Source organism: Peromyscus eremicus, chromosome 22 (assembly GCF_949786415.1).
Source record: "Peromyscus eremicus chromosome 22, PerEre_H2_v1, whole genome shotgun sequence".
In the NCBI taxonomy this organism is placed as follows: domain Eukaryota; kingdom Metazoa; phylum Chordata; class Mammalia; order Rodentia; family Cricetidae; genus Peromyscus; species Peromyscus eremicus.
Window position 1 is genome coordinate 23,226,493 of NC_081437.1, and position 9,715 is coordinate 23,236,207.

The window sequence follows — 9,715 nt, forward strand, 5'->3', positions numbered from 1 at the left end:
AAAGCACATGCCCAACTGCTAAGTGTGTCATCCTTCTATAATCAACAGGACACCTGCCTAAGGGAGGCCACGGGCCAATCGATGACAAGATTAAAAATTCGACATCACTTAGTGAATTCTCATCACGCTGTATTTTTTTTTCTTTTTAGATTTACTTCCTTTATGTGCTTGAGTGTTTTGCCTGCATGCATGTGCACCACATGAGTGTCTACAGATGATCATGAGCCAACATGTGGGTGCTAGGAACTGAGCCCAGGTCCTGTACAGGAACAGCAAGTGCTCTTAACCGCCGAGCCATCTCTCCAGCCCATTATTAGTCATTTCTAACAGAATCTGTCAAAACTGTGTAAAAGGACCAGGCAGGCCTGATTGAGACTGCAGCAGCTACCATCACAGACTGTACCCACACTTCAGGTAGGTCCCCTAAGCTTCCAGCTCTTCATGTAAGAAGCACAGGATTTAGTATGTTGTCATTATCTGACACTCAGATTCACTATATAGCCCAGGTTGTCCCAAAGGCTGGGATTCCACGTGTGGCACCACATCCACCTCACAGACTTGTTGTAAAGGTCACGTGGGCAGATGCCACTTGTGTCACTAGCTGAAATTAATTTAGCCTCTGAGGAAGTAATTGCTTCAGATGGTCAAGAAGAGGGGACCAGCCTCAAAAAAAGGGAACGAAAGGACAAGAAAACTGATGCGGTAGGTGTTTCATTAAATATTTGGGCCACCAGGGAAGCAGCCACTTCTTCCTTCCTCAAGAGCTGGGTCTGGACACGGGCTTGTTGTGAGGAAGGAAGCAATTAGTGCTGTCTGCTCCATCACTGAACACTCCAAGTGGGGTTTACATTAAAATGTGTTTACTGAGCCACATGCACTATCCATCGGTCTTCTCTAAGTTACAAAACAGCGTGTCTTCCAACAGGTCAAATGCTGAAGCAGAGAGAGTAAAAGCTCCCCCTTGAGGCCCCTTTCCCCGTCTCTGCACCCAATCCTACTTCCCACAGGGAGGTATTTCCCGAGTTTACTTGTAATGCTGGGGATCAAACCAGAAGCTGCACATGCTAGAGGACCTGCTATGGAGAGGCCTGAGATGGATACGAACTTAATCTAGGAATTTAGATCCATCTGTGTTCGGCCACCTGACTGACTTGCCCTGGCCTTCCTGTGATTGCTCCATCCAGAACGGCCACCCCTTTCCTCTCCTCACTCAGGGTGAAGGTTTCCCTTCTGGGAGGAGGGGCTCCTGTCCCATGACCTCTGTATCCTACAAGTATGGAAACTAATCTGAGCAATGTCATGGTTCAAGGTGCACCTCTAAGAGTAGAGGAAGTGAACAAGGGCCATGGGAGGTTTACTAATAAGCCGGCACACAGAAGCTTCTCTATTTCAAATTAAGATCATTCCTTGGCCTAGCTCCCCAGCAGAAGGATTGAGCACCCCCACAACACACCAAGCCTGTGCTCGGCTCCAGTCAACTGCTCATGCCTGGTCATTTTGTCAGACAACCAAGTCAGCTGATTGCATGGAGACAAAGGAATATTTCATAGACACACTCTCTCGTTTGGCAGTTGGAAGAACACTGCGAGTCTCAGGTTTCCAGGGGACAAGTCTTTGCTCCCACTGAAAACATTGGGAAGGCTCCTGAGGAATGGGGTCTTTGGATTAGTTCAGGATGGACTCGTCATGACAAACTTTGAGACATTATTTTCGAGCTTACAGCACTAACGAATACAAATAATGATTGCTACCTGCTAACCAAGCAGCTGCTCTACAAGGTTTGTTTACTTGCATCCTCTAACAGTCCTGTGGGACAGCCATCGTCCAGGCTTACAGACGAGAAAATTAACACTCAGCAGTTACATAACCTGCCCAATGTCACACAGCCGGGAAGTAGAAGGACAGGATTCCTGCTCAGATATATCTGTTCTGAGAGGCCAGATCAACTCAGTTTCCAAAGGATGGGAATGAGAAACCCACGTGGTTCCCAAGACCTACGAAACGTTGTTGAGAGCTGGAAGGTAGCCCTGAAGCTGTCCCTCACGCTTGCTCCCACTCTTAGCCCCATTTCTGCTCTCTCCCTGCTGTCCAGAATGCAGCACCCTCACAGATAAGCCGAGAAGACTTCAACACCCAACTTCACATTTGCTTTCTGTTAGGTGATGCATATTTTAAAAAAAGAAGACCTCCCGAGGTTGCAATGTGTGAGGAAAAATTATTATTTTTAAGGTGGCAAGAATAAATATTTAATTAGACATGTTGACACTAAATTTTGCCTGGCCTTGCAACATCTCAGACAATAAAAGAAGCCTTTGTCTACAGGGCTAATTAGAGACTACTAAATTATTTTTACTAAAGCCCTTTGTACTATTAAGTGTGACAAATGCAGCAATGTGGTGGTGTAGAATAGCACTAGTCTGGAAATGTGAGTTCTAATCCTGACTCAGCCATGAATAGCCACCAACAGTCATTTGCACACTGTACACAGTTGACAGTGTTTTCACATACTTTTTACATGAGTTCAATCACCTTGGGGCAAATCACTTAACGCTTAGTATCTCATGTCAAAACCTGGAAATAACACTATGACATCTTATGTCCTGTCCAGTTCTAACATACTACAGGGAGAGGAACATGTGTCTGGGATCCTCACACACACGTCTATAAATGAACTAGAGCACACGCATTTTAGTCTGAACATTTACATTTTCTACTCAGCTTCTGACAAATGCTACTTGCCGGAATTCAGGGCTAGTCATAAGATGCTTGCTTCCGGCTGTCTGCTACATTTCTGGAAAGTACCATGATACGGCCCTAAGTTGCACTGCCATATGGGAACTTTGTTTTCTTCAATAGCTACATGCATGCCTAAGTCTGGTTAGTCACCTAAACCCACGAAGAGCATGGGCTTGGAGACATCCTCCTTGACAATGGATGTGCTCTTAGGTCAGGCAGTCCTGGTATCTTCACAGACATGAAACACCATTCTAACTCTAAGACACACAAATACCTCCTTCAAGGCTTGCTAATTCCTGCTTCTCAAGCTAGGATGTAGCACAGAATACACACACAAACCACACACACACACACACACACACACACACACACACACACTTTACCCAAAAGCTGTCAGTAAATTACAGGTTTGTCTCAAGATCAAGGAAATACAGTCCTATAAAACTATATAACATCTGTCACACAGCTTTAGGTCTGACTGGGTCCAAATCATGCCTCTCTCCCTGATCTTAACAATTACCTTCAATAGCAGCTGGATAGGCGTACGACAGGTCTCAGTCATGTTTCTTAAGAGGACCAGTTTATAAAGCATTCACTCATTATCTCATAAAGCATTGCTGTGGATTTCAAAGGCAAATTAACCCATATAAACGCCACTCTGATGTTCTGAAAAGCTACTATCCCATGGCAGACTGCAAAGGGAACATGTGTACCTCACACTCCTCTGATCTCTCTTGACACATTTTCTTCCTTAATTCAGCCCGGTCCACCCCAGTAATAACACTGCTTCCCAAAATACACTCAGTCCAGGAAGAGCAACTCTCCAGCTGTCTCCTCCTGCCCTCTTCGGGTATTTGGGAGAGCTATGCGACACAGAGAGGGACCAGAAGAAGGAATGTAACTCTCAGGCCCCAGAGTTCCCACTGTACCACAGGCAGGTGCATCCCGCCAAACCCCAGACTGGCATCCGAAAGAGAACACACTCCACTGTGGGATGGGGGCTGTCATGCTCCTGAACTCCACCTCTATGTTTAAAACTAGGGCGACAGCCGTGCTTGCTACTGTAAACGAATCTGATGGGCATGGGGGCAGGGAGTGGCCCTGAGGAGCTGCCAATAGGCCATGAGTGAGCAAAGCCTAGGAGCGAAATCGCTGTGTGCAACTCCAGAAACTCCTGATGAGTTTTAGGAGTGGACCATGCCCTTTGTAGCCTGGAGTTTAAAAAAGAAAAGAAAGAAATCTTTTATTCTTATTCATTAGAACTGCCTTATATTTACACATATTTTCTAACACTGCATTGAAATCTGGGAGAGGGAAAAAAAAAGGACTCAAAGAAGCTGGCAATGAGGTACACACAGTAGTTAGGAGCCCTCGAGTTGAGGCATGTCTATGAAGAACTTTCTGGCTACGAGCACAAACGAACTTCAGCTGAGTTTCTTACTGGCAAAAAGAAAATAGCTTGGGTCTCTCTTTCAACACTAGGTACAGCAAGATGGGCAAGTGGGTGGGCAAAGGCAACCCTGGGAATCCTACCAGGCAACAGCCCCCACCAGGCAACAGCCCCCACCAAGACTCAGAGCTGCAGGAGGTAGGGATACAGGTCTCAGAGCTACTCCATGAGAGCTCTTAACCGCCCCTCGTCCCCACTCTGCTCATACTGTCAAAATCCACTGTTGCCTGGTTGGTTACTTCACCAAATTTACAGGTATCGGAAAAATCAAGCCCTGCCCAAACCCCTCATACAGACAGTAAGCACTTGCTGTAGCGATTACAGGTCGGTCTTCAAACTTCGCATATACCAAGGATGTAATGTGACTCTTTAAAGACATTTAAAGAATCCTGCAGGATGCTTATTCACAAAAACGCACCGGAAGCACACGAACTGAAGCTCCCAAACCAACCATGTCCCCCCCCCCCCCACTCCCTTCGCTTCCCTGTGGCCGGGGCGGCCGTGGCTCAGCACACTAGAAGGCCACCATGCACGAGCCCTACGCACCCAACAGTAGCTGATCACAAACGCAGCTTGACCCCTCTTGGCAAAAACCTATTCCGAAAGCCGCGCCGGCTCTCTGCAGCTACTTAGAACTATCCAGGCCTGCTTTCCTAAACCAATCCCGTCAGGAGCGGGTCAGGAGTGGGTCAGAAGAGGGTGGGTAAGTTGGTCCCTAGGGTCCCAAGGTTTGAACGGATACAATGCCCCCCTCCCCCAGGTCTCCACTGGCTGTCTCCCCTGTCACTCTTTTCCTCTGGCATATCACTTGGGGAAACTAGAGGCCCGGAGATGCCAGGCGCCGGAGTAAAAGAGAAGGGACAAGGGCAGGCAGGAGCGAGTTTGGAGGAAAAATACAAGGCCACGGGCAGAGGTGCGACAGCGCCACATTTAGAGGGGGAAGAACCCCAAGGTGGGTCCGGAGGGAGGGAGAGCGGGAGGAGGGCAGGGTAGGAGGAGTGGCTGGGGAGGCCTGGCCCCGGAGGCCACCGAGGGCCGGAGACCGGCGGAATGGGACACGGGTGGGGGTGGGGGCGGGGGCCGGCGGAGATGGGGAGCCCGGTTCCCCTCCCCCAGCCCGGCCCGGGCCTCCCGCTGACTCAGCCCCACGGCGACCGTGGCCTCGGCCCCGACTCACAGTGCGCGAGGCGGCTCCGGCGGAGGCGGCAGGGGAGGGGACGGGCGGCGGGGGCGCTGCGGCAGCGGCTGCGGCTCCGGCCGGAGGCTCCGGGGCGGAGGGTCCTAGCAGAGGCCGCCGCGGTCTCCGGCTTCAACGCACAGAGACTGCGGGAGGGGGACGAGAGCACTGCGCAGGCGCGATGCGGCCGCCGCTGTCAGCCCGAGCGGGGCGGGGCCAGGGCACCCGCCGTCTCCACGGCAACCGGGCGGCGAGAGGCGGACAACCCCTACCTCTACCTCGTCCTGGCAACGGCGGCGGGAGGTGCGGGAGACGAGAACAATCCCTCTAGATCGCCATGGCAACGAGGAGAAGAAACCGCCTGGTAAACGTACGGCGGTACCGAGGGAACGCTCTTACCTTGTCACCATGGCAACTGGGAACAGCCCCTTCCTTTTTCCTTAGCAACAGGGTAACAATTCCCCCACCCTGACTCGTCCAAAAAGGAACAAGCCTTTACTTCCGATCCCGTCATAGCGGGATGATGGGGTCTTTCTTACCGTTTCAGCAAAGGCAAAAGAAGAGACTATTTCTTCTCTTTCGCTGACATGGAAGGACTGAAGCCGGGTTTGATGGCCTTTCTTGCTTTACGGCATTCCAGTTGCAGTCTGTTACTCAAATCTTTACCTCAGTGAAACGTCCCTTTGAGCCTCCCGCGAGGAAGCCTGCACCTTTACCCCGAAGTCGAGCTAACAGAATGGGCATTGAGACACATATTTGAGGGTTTTGTTTATTTGCCGATGTTGCTTGAGACAGGTCCTCCGAGCAGCCTGGTAAATTATAGGCTCACACCTATAATTCTAGTACTTGGGAGGTGGAATCAGGAGGGATTGCCAAAAGTTCAAGGTCATTCCTGGGCTACAGAGTGACATCCTCTCTCAGCAGCAACAAAACAAAAACAAAAGACAGGGACTCTTTCCTGTAGCCTGGTGGCCTTGAACTCACCACCTTTGATCTGCTCTCCTTGAGTATTGGCCAACCGTATAGTCCCTTTCACAGTGCATTTGCTGACAGCTCTTGTTCCTTCCCCTGGCCCACTAGCGGGTGTAGATTCTATTCTTCACAGCCAGGTCCTTCTTTGACATACCCATTCGCATTCCCAAATTCCTTGTTCCAAGTCTGCTTTGATGGAGCTCCTCAGTTTTGGATACCTCCCAACGCCTGCAGTCCTTGGCCCACACTGCTCTCTCCAGAGCCTTGTTGTGCCCAGCATCATTGAGATTTCATGGTTCTCTTCGTGCAGGGGTCTTCTGTCTCCCCATCACCCAGCCCTGACTCCCACGGACGTCTTGTGGTCACCTCTGAACCCACCTCGTATGCACCTTCTTTGTTACACGCATCTTACAGCGGCATCCTTTGTTTACACTTCTGTCTCCCTAGCCAGACTATGCATCCTGGTGGGCAGGAATTCTGTCTTATTCATCAGCCTCCTCGGCATCTCGCACGCACAGAATGTGACACATAGACGAGTCCCACGAACTGTGTATGTAACTGACTCAAGCGAAGACAAAGGTTTCGCTTTTTCCTCACTTTCTCTGACCTAACTCCCTCAGACTCTCAGTCCACATCTTCTTCATTGTCTATGCACATATTTTGTTGACTACGGCTGCTACTGTTTTAGCTGGCCCACACCCTTATCTTTTGATCTTCGTGCCAAGGCTCTAGTCATCCATTAACCAAGACTCTTGCATTTTCTGTATCCTGATTCCTCCCTTCTTCAGTCACAAGTGTTTCCAGTGAGGTGTATGTTCCTACTGTCTGAAGACACCCTCCCTGCCCTCCTTGGCTTAGTCACCCTCTGTATGAACACAAGCATATTCTGATTACACCCCTTTGGGGAACATCACTGGATTCTTCTGGACACACTGACACACCAGAGATGTTATATTCTCTTTGAGTGACTTAAAAGTTAGCCTTCAAGGTCTAATTTTCTCCTCCAAGTCTCCCTGTCTTGCTCCCCTGAACCCCACCCAGGACTACCCAAAGACTACTGCTATCAAAGCATCCCAAACAGGTCCATTTTCTCAGGGAGGAGAGGAGGCAGATTAGAGAGTAGGAAAAAACAAAAAACAAAACCAGAAATGAAACCCAAAACCTGCCCAAAACATGCCAATGTAGTGAACCAATCCCCTCCCCACCATCTACAGCAATTTTCAGGAAAAAGTTCTGTTTGACAAATAATTCCCAAGACAAATAGTTAGAAATGTAGGTACCAGTTTACATTTGCCCCTGGCCACAGAACCGGAAACCCGAAGTGGTTTCTGTCCTGACTGTACCTACGAGGTGTCTGGATGCTACAAAAACAAGGGTGAGATCAGATCTCAGGCTCAGTTTACTTTTCTTACTTATGAAGTTCTAGCACAGCTCTGTTTTTGCAGGTGTAGACCTGAGTGGTGTAGACAACCCCTGAGTCATCCTGAGATGAAAGATTGTAACCTCATCACACATGACCTATAAAGCACGCTACTTACCCCGTCTCCCAGATTCTCTCTGTGTTAACATTTGAAGGTTTGCTTTTTTTATCTGCTTTCTCACAGTGAATCACCATAACTTTTTATGGTGTAAGCAATCATTTCATTATCTTAATTTCTGTGGGCTAGGAGTTTAGGGTGAGCTCGTTTGGATGGTTCTGGTGTCGCTGTAGTCAAATGGTAGCTGGGGCTTAAACATCAGGAACTTTCTGGACAACCTCCTGCCTTCATGGTGTCTCATAGGTAGCTTTTTGGTTTTCCTACCACCTGGTACCTTCAGGGCAACTGGGCTGTTCACATGGTAGTTGAAGGTTCCAAAGGCAGATGTTCCAATGCACAGAAAAACGAAATCCTGCTGGCTTAAAAAAACAAAACAACAAACAAAAAACCCCCAAAACCCACTTGCAAGACAGGGAGCATAGATCCCATGTCTCAATGGGAGGAAGGTCAAAGTCATATAACAAAAGTATGGAATAGGTTTTTTTTGTATGTATGTGTTTGTGTGAGTATATGCATGTGTGAGCATGTACATGTGTGTGCGTGCGTGCATGCGTGTGTGTGTGTGTGTGTGTGTGTGTGTGTGTGTAAGCCTGAGGTCAATATCAGTTGTCTTCTTTAATTGTCTCCTTCCTTCCTTCCTTCCTTCCTTCCTTCCTTCCTTCCTTCCTTCCTTCCTCCCTCCCTCCCTTCCTTCCTCCCTTCCTTCCTTCCTTCCTTTCTTCTTACTTATTTGGGACAGAGTCTCACTATGTAGCCCTGACTAGCCTAGAACTTATTATGTAGATCAGGCTGACCTCAAATGTGTAGAAATCTACAATGCCTCTGCTCCCAAGTGCTGGGATTAAAGGTTTGGACCACCACATCCAGCCTCTGCCTTATTTTTTGAGGCAGGATCTCTCTCTGGCCCCACTAGAGCTCATGGATTGGCTAAACTAATTGTCCAATGAGCTTCAGGGATCCATGTCTCCACCACCCCAGCACTGGAATTACAGACTCATGCCACCATTCCCAGTGTTTACTTGGGTATTGGAGAGCAAACCCAGATCCCCATGCTTGTGTGGCAGGCATTGTATCAACTGAAGCCCAATAAATATATATGAATGGGAGCTATGTTGAGACCAATAACTTGGATGATGTTATTTGCCACATCTTGACATCTGTTCACAAAATACATTCATCTCTTTCCTCAAGACCTTCAAATCTGATTCCATCAGCCCAATGACAGATCTCATCTGAATCAGGTCCCAGTGTGTATATGGCTCTGGTCCTGTCTCCTGGGTACAAATCCAGGGTACCTGTCCATCCATTAGTTGGAAAAGCTGTGAAGTCAAAAACCTCACCACCTGCCTCTTGCATAGTCAACACACAGTCCTAGTCTAGACATGGGATTATTGCTACAGACACCCTCATTTCAAAAAGAAAGAAAAGTGAAGGTATACACTGTAGTTACTAGTTCATAGTGACTGAAGTGTGTGTGTGTGTGTGTGTGTGTGTGTGTGTGTGTGTGTGTATGTGTGTGTGTGTCTAGAGGACAACCTTCGGTATTGTTCTCTAGGCATGGTTGACATTTTTTAATTTTTCAAAGACAGGGTGTTTCCCTGGCCTAGAACTTGACACGTAGGCTAGGCTGGCTGGCCAGTGACCCACAGGGATCCACTTATCTTTGCCTCCTCAGCACTGGGGTTTACATGCGAACCACCACATCTGGTTTTTATTGTTGTTGTTGTTGTTGTTTTGTTTTAATGTGGGTTCTGGGTATGGAATTCAGGTTCTTGTCTTACTAGGCAGGCACTTTCCTGATTGAGATCTCAGCCCAGATAATTTATCTTGATGCGCAACATA

General features: G+C 48.5%; 1 protein-coding gene across 2 annotated transcripts in view; it reads right to left on the reverse strand.

Annotated features, from left to right (window-relative positions):
* Mapre3 (microtubule associated protein RP/EB family member 3) overlaps positions 1–6,550 on the reverse strand; it is a 51,585-nt gene extending 45,035 nt beyond the window's left edge. The window contains exon 1 of one of the 2 annotated variants that reach the window (XM_059248591.1): positions 5,903–6,550. The gene's annotated coding sequence lies outside the window, so the exon portion shown is untranslated. Of the gene's footprint in view, positions 1–5,363; positions 5,506–5,902 lie in introns of those variants that run through there. The other variant, XM_059248590.1, reaches the window with a different exon arrangement.
* Positions 6,551–9,715: the final 3,165 nt, after the last annotated feature.